Source organism: Natrix helvetica (assembly GCF_964273705.1).
Source record: "Natrix helvetica genome assembly, chromosome: 5".
Classification (NCBI taxonomy): domain Eukaryota; kingdom Metazoa; phylum Chordata; class Lepidosauria; order Squamata; family Natricidae; genus Natrix; species Natrix helvetica.
The window spans coordinates 127,217,866-127,234,844 of record NC_138551.1 but is presented as its reverse complement, the minus strand read 5'-3'; positions in this window follow the sequence as shown (position 1 = coordinate 127,234,844).

The following is a 16,979-nucleotide window of genomic DNA, read 5'->3' as shown; positions in this document are numbered from 1 at the left end:
AACAAGCCGATCTCACACCCACTCCAACTCAACCCGAACTCCGACGATCCACCCGTGTGAGACAGAAACCGACATACTTAAAGGACTTTATCACTAACAGGAACACTCCGTCTAAGAGGGGAGGGGTGTTAGATATTAGCATATATCGCTGTAAGTCTCCACTCAGGTCCGCTGCTAGGGCGGGAACTTGGGATCGTTCTGATTGGTCGAGAGGCATACCCGATCCCTATAAAAGGGGAACCCTCAGACCACACTCCAAGCTGGATCACTACTACTATGAATAAAGAGCTGTTAAGTCACTACTTGTCCGGAGTCTGTTCTCTCGTTGCCCGAATCTAACACAGTCCATTCACTTCCAGCCCAGCGGAGTTTCCTGCACAATGTGAGCGCGCGCGCGCGCGCACACACACACACACACACACACACACTGCATACTCATGCATCCCTCACCCTGGCCCTTGGCATTTTTAAAACCCACCACTGTTAGCAACCCACAAGGAGGGGATACTTTCTTAAGAGCTCACAATTCGGGAATAACAGGGGGGGGGGAACCCTGCGCTTTCCACACCCCATTTTGGCCCTGGAAAGCCTCCTGCACCAACCTGGAAGCAACCCCCTCCCCGCCCAAAACCCTGCAACTGTTTGAAGGCTGAAGGAAGTCTCCAACTGACCCAGGAAGCACTGGGGTAGGGGGCAGGCCATTTACACTCACTCCCAGCCCGTCGGAGTTACTTGTGCAATGTGAGCCCCCCCCCATTTCATACTCAAGCTTCCGCACCCCCCTGGCCCTCCACAAAGGCCCGAAAACCAGCTGGCCGGCAGGAGGTGTGCCTGCATGTGGATGCTAATGCAGCTGGGCTGGGGCAGCTGGCGTGCCGGGAGAGGACGCTCTGCATGCCACAGGTTCTACATCACGGGTCTAATCCTTTCAATTCCTTTTTCAGATCAATCCTGAAACTGTGTCAGAAGCTCTGAGTGATAAAAGTCGATTCCCCTTTTTCCACCAGATGGTCCCCAAAGAAGGATTCCAGTACCCAGCAATTGTCCAGCTGCTCCTCCACTTCAGATGGACCCTGATTGGCCTCTTTGCTTCAGACACAGAAAAGGGAGAGAATTTCATGAGGATTTTCCCTCCTGTGCTTGTCAGGAATGGAATTTGTGTGGTTATATCACAACTGTTCTCAACAACTGGACATACAGCAGCCCGCAGGGATTCCCTCTGTAAGTGGAGACAAGTCAACGTCTTTGTTCACTTCATGGAATTTGATTTCATTTGGGACAGAATTCTTCCTTTCCATTTAACACTTATGTGTCTCCCAGGACCCATTGAGGGGAAAGTCTGGATCCTCACAAGTTTTAAAGCATATCAAATAAACAAGCGCAGACTTCTCAAATACATCCATAGTATTTGGAACTTTGGTTATCTGGAAAAAGAAAGGCCAAAAGATTCTGCCTTTAAACCCCAATTCTTTGTGGAAGTAAAGTTTCAAGATCATTATTTTCATTGTTCTCTTTCAAAGAATGTCTTTTCTGTCAAAGGCCGCAGAAGATGCACCCAGAAAGCCCCACTGGAGACCCAGTGGAAAAGGGACAGAGGAAGGACCCCAAATCAATACCACTATTACAGTCTCACAAAGACTCTGGCCCAGGCCCTGAATGCTGCATATTCCTCCAGATCGAGGAGGGGAAGGAAGGAGGATGAAAAGATCTTGGGGTCTCCAAGGCTGCAGCCATGGCAGGTATGGGGGTCCCTATATGGATCCATTAATCTTAGGTCCTTTGGAGGAGGAATCCAGAGGAGAAAGAGGGGAACCATCTCAACAGATCTGGCCAATTTAATTACTCAGGGAATTAATGCTTCCAAAGAGTAGATACCATGGCATTTTTATATTTAGCACTGCTAATTGGAAAATGCTGAATTCTATTAAAAATAAACTCCTGTATTTGTGGGTTTGTGATGAGCCTGGTGGAATTCCACCTTTCCTCCGTCCCCATTGCAGGTGGGTCTGTGTGCAGCTGGAGAGGCAGCTAAGCCCCCCTATTCTCCTCCAATGAAAGGGAGCCTCGCGTGGATCTGGATGCTTTATTGGGAGAAGAGGGCAGGTGAAACTGAGGAGAGGCAAAGAGTGGAAATCAAATAGAAAGACGAGATAGGCAGCATTAACTACCAGCCAGCAAAGAAGCAGCTGGAACCTCCCCAGCGATGCTCCGTGTGAGGGACAGAGGCCGTCTCCGGATGACCAGGGGTCTCGGTCACAATGGCTGCTTCCATCTTCTTCAAAGGCTGACAGAAAACGGAGTCTGGCTTCAGACCTTATAGTGAGGCTTATCTGCCCCCGGCCACTAGGTGGGGCTAGAGCAACAACAGCACAATAGTTACCGTATTTTTCAGAATATAAGACGCACCTTTTTCCCCTCAAAAAAGAGGCTGAAAATCTGGGTGCGTCTTATACATCGAATACAGCCATGGGGTGGGGGGGGGGGCTAGAGCAACAACACAACAACAGTTACATGTTGTGGCATGACAACCTTTATAAATTTGGAGGGGACCCTGAGACCATCTAACCCAGCCCCTCTTCTCTGCAGGAATCCCAGTTAAAGCTTCTCTGACTGATGGCTGCTCAATCTTTGCATTCAGATAATCCATGAAGGGGAGACCGAATTTCCCTGCTTTACTGGCTCAGCTCTAAAACAGCTCATCCTTTTATGATTTTTTTTCTCTCATTCAGCTAAAATCTCCTCTCTTGTAACTGAATTCATTTTCAATCCATGTCTGACACTCTGGAATAAGAGTGAGCGGATCTTACACTCGTGTGTAACAGGAGTCAGTTATTGAAAGAGGGCTGTATCCAGTGGTGGGATTCAATTTATTTGACTACCTGTTCTGTGGGCGTGGCTTGGTGGTCATGTGACTGGGTGGGTGTAGCTGGGTGGTCATGTGACTGGGTGGGTGTGGCTTGGTGGCCTTGTGACTGGGTGGGCATGACTTGGTTCTATGTCTGAGTGGTCATGTGATTGGGTGGGCGTGGCTTGGTCATGTGATTGTGTGGGTGTGGCCAACTTGACATCACTCACTTCAAGGGGTGTCTTGCCTGGCCTCTCCTCACATCAACGAGATACAATTTCCCTGTCTATTTATTTACTACTAGTGAACATCCAAAATACACAATTTAATCCTATGTATATATGCCATATGTGTACATACATATTACATAGTATAGTGTGTGTATAGGCACACAAAAAGATACATTATCTACTATACTGTATGTATATGTACACACACACACACACACACACACACACACACACACACACACACACAGAGCTCTTCTAAAACTACATGAGAAGTTCCCAGAATATGACACTATACACAGTCAACCTCACTTACTACTTTGGAAAAACACACCCAGAGTCCACTTTCTGCCACTCATTTAACTTAACTTGAATATTTTACATAAAAAGGATGTAATAATAGCTATAGTCAAATCAATGTTTAATAATCATAATAATTATATGCATATATATTAGATTAATGATATGAGACTTTATGTAAATTGTAAGTGAAGACTATTGTGAGGAAGCACAAAAGCTTTGTAACCAATCAACACACTGTAGGAAATTGGAGGGTGGTTTTTATACTCTGTGTGTGTTTATGTCTGTTTGTTTTCTGTTTGTTTAAAATTAAAAACTTTAAAAAAAAATTTAACTTCTGCACATTAGAACATTACACAGGCCTTCAGATGTTCTTCCCTAGCCTGCACATGACTGTTAGAGGCAGGAGATGTCATGGATTGAGTAAAATGTGGCAAAACTCACTTAACAACTCTCTTGCTTAGCAATCAAAATGTTGGGCTCAATTGTCATAAGTCAAGGACTATCTCTGCCTTCCTCTGCATGGCAGCCTTGTCCTAGTTAACTCCTTCCCTTTTCTGGCAATTTCCCCCTCTGTTAGAGGCACCAAAATAATCCAGTGGATATAAGGTCTCCTGCTGGAGCAGGGGGTTGGACTAGAAAGAAAGAAGTTGTTCAACATTGTGGGCTGCCTGGGAGGAGGCAATAGAGACCCTTTCCCCGTTTCCTCTGGATCTCCCTTCTTCCCCCCAGTTTTCCTTTCCTCCAATTCATCCATTCCCCCCCCCCCCCCAGAGTGAGGCAGTGCTGTTTTGCCTGGGAGTGTTCTGGGTTCTGGAAGGGGTAGTGTGGAGGGGAGATTGCGGTGGGGGTTGGCTGGACTCCCCAGAACTTCTTTGGGAGAAGCGCCACGTCAGGTTTCCAAATAACATCCAAAATTAAATCAGAGTCCAAGGCAAAGTATTGCTCAAAGTTCCAATTTACTAAGAGAGCCATGTTGGCACATCTGGGAAAACCCAAATCTGAGCTTCCTGGGTTTTCCCCACCCAGTTGAAAGTTTAAGATCTTGCCTCCACACCCACAGGTCCATCCCATGATCCAATCTTCCACTGCCACATGCTGGCAGTTGCACCCATCCAGTTGCAGTCAGGTGCAGAGGTGTAGAGACATAGGATGGCCTTGGATTCTAGAAAGGAATTTTATTTGGCTACATAGCATTTTACTCCGTACCATCCCCACTCCCAATTCCCCACACTAGAAACAACATAGTAAAATAATAGAAAGTGTGGCAGGGCAAAGATCCAAAAAGAAATATGGCTGCAGGCCTCAAATTTCTTCCAGTCCATCATTAATGTTCTTATACAGTACAAGGCTCCATTGCTAGTCAAATCCTAGTAGCTAAAAATCAGATATTTTTCTACTGATTTTTACTTATGCACCCTTCTCTGTGTGCTAATCATAAATATTGTTTCTGGAAACAATATTCCTCTTACTATATTTTATTTTATTCAAAAATGTAAATTATGAGTTTTGGAAAATATAACTATTACAAAGACAAAAAAACTAGATAAACATTTTTTAAAATTGTGCATTAAAAACAGACCAAGTCATGCATATTGTCTCCCCAATTGAATATAATACAGCAATAATAGTTTCTCCCACTTGCAAAATTGGCCCACAATTATAAACTACACATGTATTTGAAACTACTTGACTTGCCATCTATTTGCTGTATATAAAAAACATAGTTAACAGGCAATCCAACAATAAAGTTAAATTTCAAAACTTCAAAATTGTCTGATATCTGCTATTGTATTTAACTCACAGAAAATGTACAGGGGCTTGTTATCTACCAAAGACCAACACAATCATTACCTCTGATCCATCCAGAATCTGTCAAGAGCTAAACATCTTTTTTTGATTCTTAATGATAATACATTTCCTTAAAATTTTAATTAGGATCCTTCCCAACAACTGCTTTCCATTCCCCAAAGTCTTAGGACCTCCTGTAAATGGGAAAACAACGGCTCTTAAGACTTGTTTTCCAGTTAAATATGACAAGTTCATTTCTCAATCTCCCTCAATCTTCTTGAAAGAATCCATTTCATCAGTCATCCGTTCTGTCCACTTTGAGTCTTCAGGGTCCATGGCAGTGGTGGGTTTCAAATTTTTTTGGAACCTACTCTGTGGGTGTGGCCTCCTTTGTGGGAGTGGCTTGCCAGCCATGTGACCTGGTGGGAGTGGCTTGCCGGCCATGTGACCGGGTGGGAGTGGCTTGCCGGCCATGTGACCGGGTGGGAGTGGCTTGGCAGTCATGTGACCGGATGGGAGTGGCCAAGACAATGTCACTGAATTTTTTGCCCCAATGAATGATCTACAAAAAGAAAATATAAAAAAGGAAATTTATTATTTTTTGCACTTACTACTTAAATAAGATTAAAATAAGTACACAAAACAATAAAAGAGCTACTTACAGAAGGGAATAAATACATATTTAATTTTACACATGTTAACAGCTGTTGGAATTGTGTTTGCACAACAGTGGAAAAAACAAAGATATGAAAATGAATAAATATTAGAATGTGCAAGAATGAATAAATTGACAATTAAAACCAAGAAGGCTTTGAATACTTTTTCACGTGGAATTTGTTTTATCAATTGCTAACTAACAGAAACAGCAATTAGAAATCTAAAAGTATGAAAGAAAACACCAATTATGAAAGGAAAGGTCATTAAAATGTATAAGGAAATATTATTAGTACTTGATCATTATTAATGTGTAGATAACTGCAGGACATTACATACCCACAAACACAAACTATGACAGTGCCAGGAAAACACACACACACACACACACAAAAAACAATTCCCCCCCAAAAGACTGCAGATGAAACCAGTTTTTTTCCCTAACCCTAAGAACAGGAAAGACAAAGCCACAGGAATAAAAACCATCAAGGCATTGTGGGAAATTATAAAGGACAGTGCCAGGAAGCTCACAGAACCAGCAACCACCTCACAATTACCTAAACAACCAGGTATCACACAGAAACACACAAAATCTGGCAAAGCTGCCTTGCACCAACCTGGCCTGCCCATAGAAAAGAAGCCACCTTGAGACACATACCATACACCAACCTGTACACTTAAAAGCAACATATTGCATCACAAATAAAACATTTGCAAAAAGGAATAACATTTCTTGTAATAAACATTCTATAAACAATAAATAAATAAAAATTCCCTAAAAATAATTAAAAACCACCAGGTTCAGAGAACACCAAAGGACCCCACAGTCCTCTCCCTCCTTATCTTTTTCCTTTTTGTCCTTCGACTTCTCCTCCTTCTCCTTTCCCCACAACCCCATCTAGCACTGATGATGTTACCTAGTTTGGTAGTGAAATGTCTGTAAAAAAAACCACCAAGCTCAGAAAGCAGCAAGGATCCCACTTTCCCCCACCTCCTCCCTCTTTCTCCTTTTTGTCCCCCCCCCCCCCCCAAAGACTGCAAATGAAACCAGTGTTTTTTTCCCCCCTAACCCTAAGGACAGGAAAGACAAAGCCACTGGAATAAAAACCATCAAGGCATTGTGGGAAATTATAAAGGACAGTGCCAGGAAGCTCACAGAACCAGCAACCACCTCACAATTACCTAAACAACCAGGTATCACATAGAAACACACAAAATCTGGCAAAGCTGCCTTGCACCAACCTGGCCTGCCCATAGAAAAGCACCCACTTTGAGATATATAAACCTGGTCTGAACACTTTTAAGCAACATATTGCACCACAAAGAAAACATTTGCAAAAAGGAATAATATTTCTTGTAGTAAATATATTTTATAAACAATTAAAACATAAAAATTCCCAAACAATAATTTAAAAAAGATATTCTATAAATAAAAAAAAATCCTTAAAAACCATTGTTAAGTATTCCACCAGCAATAATTTATACTATAACTATTTTAAGGTATTGTACCAACTGTAACCATTATTCCACCAGCAATAATTTATACTGTACCATTTCAAACTACTCCACACACAATAATTTAAAATGAAACCATTAAAAACATTCAATACACAATAAATTACAATAAAACAATTTAAAACAATTCTATACACAATACATTTTAAAGTATTGAGTATAGAATATTTTAAAATTGTTTATTTTAATTTATTTTGGATAGAATCTTTTTTAAAATAGTCTGAGACAATTTTAAAAAAGAATCCATACACAATAAATTGAAGTAAACCATTTTAAAATATTCTACACTCAATACTTTTAAGTAAAAATATTTTAAAAAATTCTATGCACAATAAATAAAATATTATTTTAAAATACATTAAAAAAATAAAAGAAAAAAAACCAGGTTCCTTACCAGCAGGCAGAATCAGCAGCTCTCCGATGCAACAGGCAGCAGACAGGCAGAGAGGCAGGAGGACAGGTAAGACTGTTTAAGACTCTTAGGGCTTAGCCAGCCAGGCGAGGCTGGAGAGGGGAGGGTGGGGGGCTTTTGGCCTAGCCTCGCGGAGGCTTGCCGCCCACGCCAGCCTGGTGCTTCGCCCCGGAAAGGCCCAGCGGCCTTTCCCGGGCGCAGCTAGCTTCCCGGCGGCCGCGCGTCCCACGCGACGCCGGAGCTTCGCCCCGGAAAGGCCCAGCGGCCTTTCCCGGGCGCAGCTAGCTTCCCGGCGGCCGCGCGTCCCACGCGACGCCGGCGCTTCGTCCCGGAAAGGCCCAGCGGCCTTTCCAGGGCGCAGCTAGCTTCCCGGCGGCCGCGCGTCCCACGCGACGCCGGCGCTTCGCCCCGGAAAGGCCCAGCGGCCTTTCCCGGGCGCAGCTAGCTTCCCGGCGGTCGCGCGTCCCACGCGACGCCGGCGCTTCGCCCCGGAAAGGCCCAGCGGCCTTTCCCGGGCGCAGCTAGCTTCCCGGCGGCCGCGCGTCCCACGCGACGCCGGTGCTTCGCCCCGGAAAGGCCCAGCGGCCTTTCCCGGGCGCAGCTAGCTTCCCGGCGGCCGCGCGTCCCACGCGACGCCGGTGCTTCGCCCCGGAAAGGCCCAGCGGCCTTTCCCGGGCGCAGCTAGCTTCCCGGCGGTCGCGCGTCCCACGCGACGCCGGTGCTTCGCCCCGGAAAGGCCCAGCGGCCTTTCCCGGGCGCAGCTAGCTTCCCAGCGGCCGCGCGTCCCACGCGAAACTCTTTGAAAACAACAGGTTGATTCCCTGAAAGCATGGGTTGATCAAGAAGAAATCTTTCAGGCTAATCTTCTCTCTTGTAATCCTGATGGAAAACACCTCCAGATATGCTAATTCTGCTATTTTGTAATGTGACTTTAACAAAAAATTTAAAATCTGAAAGAACAAATCCCCCACCAACACTTTTCTCAGCCTGAAAAGTTAGGGAGGATCCTTTCTGCGTTTCTTTCTCTCCCATTATGCAGCTGCAGGATTCTCCCCTCTTATCTGATCCTTCCCTAGGCAGCCTCTCTTCTCCTCATCCCAAAAGTCATTCTCACATATCATTACACTTTCTAAATGGATTATGGGAACTTCATATACCTAGTTTCATTTTTTTTAAAAAAAATATCCTTTTTATGCTCTTCTTAATGAAATGGTATCAGCTATCACCCAAATAAGGTATTTCTTGTAAGATGAAAGGACAGAATGTTAAAGAAAGTTACTTTTTGGTTTCTCAGATACAAAAAAATGTACCAAGTGTCCGGATGATAAATATCCAAATGAGGACAGAGTCCAGTGTATCCCCAAAATTATAACCTTCCTGTCTTATGAAGAACATCTGGGCATCATCCTGGTCTCTTTTGCCCTACTGTTGTTCCTAACTACAGTCCTTGTTTTAATTATCTTCATTAAATACGGAGAAACTCCCATTGTCAAAGCCAACAACCGGGACCTCTCCTACATCCTCCTGGTCTCCCTCCTGCTTTGCTTCTTGTCTCCTTCTCTCTTCATTGGTCAACCAAGCAAAGCCACCTGCCTTCTCCGACAAACGGTTTTCAGCATCATCTTCTCAGTTGCCGTTTCTTCTCTCTTGGCCAAAACCATCACGGTGGTGCTGGCTTTCCTGGCCACAAAACCAGGAAACCGAGTGAAGAGATGGTTGGGGAAGAGCTTGGCCAACTCCATCATCCTTTCTTCTTCTGCTGTCCAAATTATCATCTGCTCCATCTGGCTGGGATTTTCTCCCCCCTTCCCTGACTCTGACCTCCACTCCCAGCCTGGAGAGATCATTCTGCAATGCAACGAAGGGGCTGTTGTCATGTTCTACGTCACCCTCAGCTACATGGGCTTCCTGGCTGCCACCTGCTTCACTGTGGCTTTTCTGGCCAGGAATCTGCCTGGGGCCTTCAACGAAGCCAAGCTGATCACCTTCAGCATGCTGGTCTTCTGCAGTGTCTGGGTGACTTTTGTGCCCACCTACCTGAGCACCAAAGGGAAATACATGGTGGCTGTTCAGGTCTTCTCCATCCTGGCCTCCAGTGCTGGTCTGCTGGTCTGCATCTTCATCCCCAAGTGCTACATTATCCTTCTGAGGCCAGACCTGAACACAAAGGAGCATCTCACAGCCAGAACAAATATAAAAGCATGAGACATAATATCATGTTATTTAAACAATGCATCTTTTATGTAATTGCTTTCATTGTTGAGGTAGACTGGCTGGCTGCATTTTATCCTTTTATTTGAAAGAAGGTATAATTTACTACCACTTAGATAGCATGCAGGAATCAAAGAAAATCATATATGGGAAATGTTTTTAAATGAGAAATGGTTGAATGGCTGCAATTCTTGTATTTTAAAAAAATATTGTAATTTGTCAAACAGAAACAAAAACAGGAATAATATAAAGACACAATGACAGGTAGGATAGCCATGTTAGTGCACTTATGCAGGCCCCCTCTAGGGACCTCTTAAGTATAAAGTGAGGTCCGTGGAAGTCAGTTTGGGTCTAAAACTGTGAACATTTGTAGTTGAGACAACTGAATCAGGTAGAGCAGTCCAGACTTTGACAACTCTATTACAGAAATCATATTTTTTACAGTCAAGTTTAGAACGATATACACTGAGTTTAAAGGGGTTGTTCATGCTTATTGCAATTAAAACAGTCATTTACAGGTAAAGCATAACTGCGTAGAAGTTTGTATGCAATACCTAAGTCTGACTGCAACATTCTTTCCCGTGGGAGTCAAGGACGTCTTGCCAGAACCTGGGGAAGCGTGCCTGAAAGTTAGCTGAAGACCGAACGGTGACCAGATTGGACCATTCAGACGCAGAGTCCACATCACTTTGCAAAACAACAGAATTATCTGTAGTTTTAAATAATTTTACATCATCAGCAAATATTTATTTTAAGTTGATCACATAAATTGTGGATATAGAGCAAGAAAAGTGTGGGGCCTACTAAGACACCCCTGTTAACTGATGCAGGATTAGACAGCGAGTTCCCCATTTTGACTTTCTGCACTCTGTTAGACAAAAAAGCAGCAATCCACGTGCAAAGGTCCAGAAATGCCACAAGAATTTAATTCCAACAGCTCTTTATCATATGCTGCTGCATCAAAAGCCTTACAAAAATATATGTAAATTGCATCTACAGCTTTACCTTGATCAAGACATGCAGTCCAGATATCTTTACAGTGCAAAAGTTGTAAATCACAGGATGAGTTTTTCCTAAAGCCAAACTGTTTGTCGGATAGTAAGTTATTTGTCTCTGAGTGTTGAACAATGGATTGGTTTACAATTGATTCCATAACTTTGCATGTAACACAACACAAAGAAATTGGTCTATAATTTTCAACCGAACTAGGGTCACCCTTTTTAATTTCCCTATTCATCCCAATAAATCTAGCTAAAGAAAACTCTGTGAAAGTCATTCAGTTTAATGTTCAGCAACCACCAATGAGACAGACACCTCATGAAACATAATTTCAGCAATTATTGCTTCGGACAGTGGCTGAAACTATATTATCTGTGTGAGGAAGAGAGAGTAGGGAAAGAGGTGAGATGGAAGCTGGGAGGACCATGCTCCAACCCTGTTGATTGATCATCTCCATGAGAAGCCTTGCCCTTCACACCAAGCCAGGTGGGGGGATGAAGGCTGAAGGCTCCCTTGCTTAGATGTTGCCATCCCAAGAGACCCAGCCGGCACAATTTCCCCCAGCTGCCCCTGCCCTGTGAAGGGTTTTCTTTCTATGGGATCTTGCACCCTCCCCCTCCCCTAATTGGGTGATCAGGACCCTCAAACAGCCGGTTCTTCTCCCTGATACAAGCAGCAGGTTGAGACTGGAGTCCAGAAGCTTTGAGGAATGGATGGTTTTGGGAGCCCCACATGGGCTCCTTTTAATGATTACTATCGTTTTGTCGGTTTTTATGTGTTATTCTTATGCCCCCACCTGCCCAGGGATGTTGCACATGAGGTGGGAGTCCACATCAGTCTCTGGAATAAATAAAGAGATGGTGTCGCTTCTGCAGGATCTCCTGTCCAGGGACAAAATCCAGGTGATCTTCCCAATGAAGGAGGGATCTGCATTCACTCTTTGTCCCCTGCCTTGAACCTGGAGGGGAAAATATCCCTCTTCCTTCCCTTTGGGTTGTTTTGTAGCTACATATAACTGAATACACATCAGCCTGACATATTCAGATCTTCAGAGAACCCTCAGAACTCTGCCTTCTTCACAAGGGACCCCACACAGCTGTCTTTGCTTCTGGGAATCTTTTGATCTCTCTCTTTCTCCCCCTTCCCCTCCCTCCCTCTCTCTTCCCATCTTCCCTCCACCCTCCGCCTCCTCTCTTTTCCTTTCCCCAGGGAGTTTTCCTCCTTGATCACCTGCTACAAAGTGCCTGGAGCCTATTTGTGACGTTCCCTTACACACCTCTTACACAGTTGAGCAAAACCCACCCAGCCAGGCTCCCTCAACAACCAGCCCGAAATACCCAGGTGCTGTCAATCATCCCTGGTCAGATCCAGTCCCTGCCACGTTGAAGAGGAAGAGATCCAGCGGGAGGGCCAGGGAAGAGAGGGTCTCCTGGGACTCTTTGAATGGCCGCCAGGAAGGGCTCATCTGCACGTTCCCAGCTTCCTTCGGGCCCTTCAGCTCCTCTTGGCTGTCTCCGCAAATGGTGTGGCTGAAGTCCAAAGGGCGGGGGGGGGGGAGGAGGGGACTCAAGCGAGGGTCTTGGGGGCTGCGGAGTCCTTTGGCGGGGACGGCAAAGGCTGTGGGGTGGGGTGGGGGCACAGAGGGGGGGGCTGAATGCTTAGAGTAGACGAATGGGAAGGAAGAGCGCCCCCTGTGGGAAGGACAAGGCAGCTGCCTAGGAAATTGGGGGAGACCGGGCTCCTCCCCCCCTTCTTGTCTAATTTCCTGTATTTCCTCTTTCTTCTCCATAGCGCTGCTTGGAGAGTCCAAGGATGGGTTAACACAGCCTGTTTGCCCATGGACTGAGTAGATTTTTCCCCTCTGGCCACGCCTCCTTTGCCTCTTCTGGCTCAGTTTTAAAAACTCAGTCCGCCTGATAGGACGAGTTTGGGGAACACTCAGCTTTGAGCAAATAGGCTGGGTTCTCCAATAGTAATTTTAGAGTATTTTATGTGTTCTTATTTAGTTGTTATTAGGATTTTTCCCCAGGTTTTATTATTTTAACTTTTTATTTTCCTTTTTTTCTATTTTTTACCAAGAAGAGGATTTACTAAAGTAAGGCTGAGGCAGCGATCGGTTCCACAGCTGCTTAGTCGCAGCTGGGGGAACAAGCGAGGCCGCTTGTCCGGCGTCTGCTGGCGAGCGCAGGGAAGGACGGCAATCCCCGTGTTTCCCTGGTCGTTTTGGAGGAGAGGCTTTTAAAAAAGCCCTTGCTTCTCCAAACGGCGTCTTTTGCCGATCGGGAGAGCGGCGGCCATTTTGAAAAGCGCTGCTTTGGCGCGCTTTTCGGCTGCAGCCAATGGGAAGCGCCTGGCCCTTAAGTGAGGCTTTTGGCGCGCAGAAGAACCGGCGGCCATTTTTTGGAGACTTTTTTACTGTCCGGAAGCAGCAGCAAGCAGCAGAGCTCTCCGCCTCAAGCAGACAGCCGCAGAGGATTGCGAGGGCTTGCCTGGGTCTCCAGCAAGCCTGAAGTTCCCCAGCCAACTAAGGGGAAGCGGCAAGGAGTGTCCTGGTGCCTGATCCAGCCTCCCAACTGAATCTGCAGACGCTTCTGGAGCCGTCGGGCCAGCGTCCACTGCCCTTCCCACAGCAGCGACCTCTTCGACTCAAGATCAACCAAGGATGGCTGATGAAGTTTTGGAGCGAAGGGAGGAGCTGGCAGGGCCATCTGCAAAGCGCAGTAGGCCAGATCCCTCAGGCCAGGGGAGAAAGGGAAACAAGGGCGCTGGGGGGAAAGCTTCCCACTCTTCAGCTGGGAGCAAGGCCCCCAAAATTCAAGGGGACAAGGGGCAGGACTCCCTAAAGGACAAGTCTGCTAGGCCCCAGGTTCCCTCTGCACCCTTACCAAGTGAGGCTGGGCCAGTTCCTTCCCCACCCATCCAGAGGGAGATAGAGCAGGGGGAGGAGATGGGGGATAGATCCCCATCCTTCTGTGATAGGGATTCCATGTCAGGTTCCCCTGCAGCCTCTCTGGGTTACCCAGGTTCTCCTAGCTCTTCAGTCAGGGAGGATATCCCCTCCTTTCAATGCTGTTTTCATGCAGAGGATCAGAGAGATCCTCCTAGGGGTGCCAGGGGACAGGCCTATGACCAATCCAGGCCTGTAGAGGACAAGGGCCCAGCTATGTCAGCAGAGATGAGGGATCTCATCACGCAGGCTATTTCCCAGGGTGTGGTAGAAGCCATGAGGCTACAGGAAGGCAGGGGTGGCAAGGCCTCTAGGCCTGCTCGCCCCCTGGGGGAAAAGAGGACCAGAGTACTCGATTCCCCGGGCACTTCTATCACCACAGAGGTGTCTACGTGGGAGGAGGAGACTGCTGAGGACTTTGCTCTCTCGGAGGATGAGGATATGCCTCCAGACAAGCCCTCCTTCACTGGTCTCTTTAAGCCATCCTTATTCAAGTCCATCCTACACAAGGCCAGAGCCTCTACTGAGCTTGGTGCCAAACCTAAGGACAAGGAAGTCCCCTCTACTTCCCAGGACCTCATGGCAGGACTGTTCAGCGAAACAACCCCTGACCCAGAACTGATACCAGTCCCTGACATGTTCATGGAGGTTATCCAGCGCCAATGGGCACAGCCAGGTACCCTGGCCAACCCCAGTGGCGCAGACAAATCACTGTATCCCTTAGAACCTAGGCTGGAGGATGTATTGAAGCCTCCAGAAGTGGATGCCCCTGTGGTCTCTCTGACCTCTAATTCTAATCTCCCGGCCGAGTTATTAAAAGGGTTAAAGGCAGAGGATAAGAGGGCAGAAAAGGCTTGTCTCAAAACGCACCAGGCGGCTGCCTGGGCAATCAAAACCTCCACTTCTGCCTCGTTCTTTACGAGGGCATCCCTATTATGGCTGCGCCAACTCAGATCTCAGCCTCCATCTGAAGCATCTCGTTGGCGACATGATCTTAACAAGATCATTACGGCTGTGGAATATGCCTCTGATGCATCCCTGCATGCAGCGAAATTCGCCTCCAGGGCACTAGCGTCCAACATCACTTCTCGCCGCCTGCTTTGGCTTCGGCACTGGCAGGCGGACATGAAGGCTAAATGGAAGCTGGCTTCAGCTCCATTCAAGGGAGAGAACCTCTTTGGGGATTCCCTAGAGAAATTCCTAATTGAGACAAAGGATAAGAGGAAGGTCCTTCCTTCCACCTTCAGGAAGCATGACAGGAAAGGTCAGGGCTCGTTCAGGAAACAGGCCTTTCAGGCACAGGAAGGTGCCCAGGCCTCCTCCTCTTCATATTCCTCCCAAAGACAGTTTAACCAGTCCTCTGACAGGTCCCAGGAACGAAACAACTTTTCTTCCAGGGGCAGACAATCCAATCAGGGGTCCTTTCGGAAGCCCTTTCGTGGGGGATCCCTCAACCGTCAGTTTAGACGTGGGAAGTGACCGTCTGGGGTCTCCTCCCATCGGGGGCTGCCTGCAATTCTATGCAGACCGTTGGGAGGAAACAACCTCGGACAAGTGGGTCTTAAATACCATCAGGAGGGGTCTAACCTTGGAGTTTCTATCCTCTCCTCCGCGGACCTTTGTTCGCTGCCCACTAGCCAAGAACCCTGTAAAGAGGGCTCTCATGCAGGCAGAGATAGATCATCTTCTGCAGATCAACGCAATAGAGGCAGTTCCTCCAGAACAGGAAGGGAGGGGGTTCTATTCCATTCTCTTCCTGGTCCCCAAGAATTCAGGGGGGTGGAGGGCCATTTTAGATCTGAAGCGCCTGAACAGACATCTGGCCTACAAACGCTTCAAAATGCAGTCTCTTCAGTCGATCCTAAGCTGCATGCGACAAGGGGATCTGCTCACCTCCATCGATCTCAAGGAGGCGTACCTGCATGTGCCCATCCATCCTGCACACAGGAGGTTCCTGCGCTTGTGTTACAACGGAAAGCACTTCCAATACAGGGCGCTTCCGTTCGGACTTTCTTCTGCACCCAGAACGTTCACGAAGCTTCTTGCAGCTGTGGCGGCCCACCTGCGCAAGCTTCCAGTCCGCCTGGAGTGCTATCTGGACGACATCATCATCCACTCAAGAACTCAGCAGCAAACGGTGAGAGATGTAAACGTCACAGTTCACACCTTACAGGACCACGGTTTTTCCGTAAACATGGAAAAAAGCAACCTGACCCTGCCACACGCATACAACACCTGGGTGCCATAATAGACTCAGTATCTTGCCAGATGTCCCTGTCTCCGGAAAGAATCCGCAACCTCAGGAGCAGGATCCGGTCGTGTCGCAGGAACAGGTCCTGGCAGGTAGTGCAGCTATCCCAACTGTTAGGGATCATGATTTCTTGCCTCAACATAGTTCCCTGGGCACGTCTTCATGCAAGGGAACTTCAGTGGTTCTTACTTCCAATGCAAAGAGCAAAGATCAGCAACTCCACCAGGAAAGTTCGCATCCCACCAAGAGTGACTCGGTCTCTGAGTTGGTGGCAGTCTCGAGCAGTGGAGAAGGGCTGCCTATTCAGAGAACCCGACAGGATCGTGGTAACGACCGACGCCAGTCTCTACGGTTGGGGGGGCGCATTGCCAAGGTCAACTGGCGCAAGGCAGGTGGTCCAGCACGGAGGCAGCCCGGAGCATCAATTGGCTAGAACTCAGGGCAGCCCGGCTTGCGCTGAAGAGATTTGCAGAACAGCTGAAGGGGCACCACGTTCTGCTACTGACCGACAATGTGGCCACAAAGGCTCACGTGAACCGACAAGGAGGGACCCACTCCAAAAGACATATGTCAGAGGTGGAGGCCATAGGACGATGGGCAGAGATCCACTTAGCGTCGCTGAGGGCGGATCACATCTCCGGAACCAGCAATGTGAGTGCGGATTGGTTGAGCCGTCAGACCATCGACAACTCGGAGTGGCAACTTCATCCGGACCTGTTCGCACAGGTGGTAAGGAGGTTTGGTCTCCCACAGGTCGACCTGTTTGCCTCGGCGGCAAACACACAGCTCCAGCGGTTCTTCTCCCGCTACAAGTCAGTGCAAGCGGA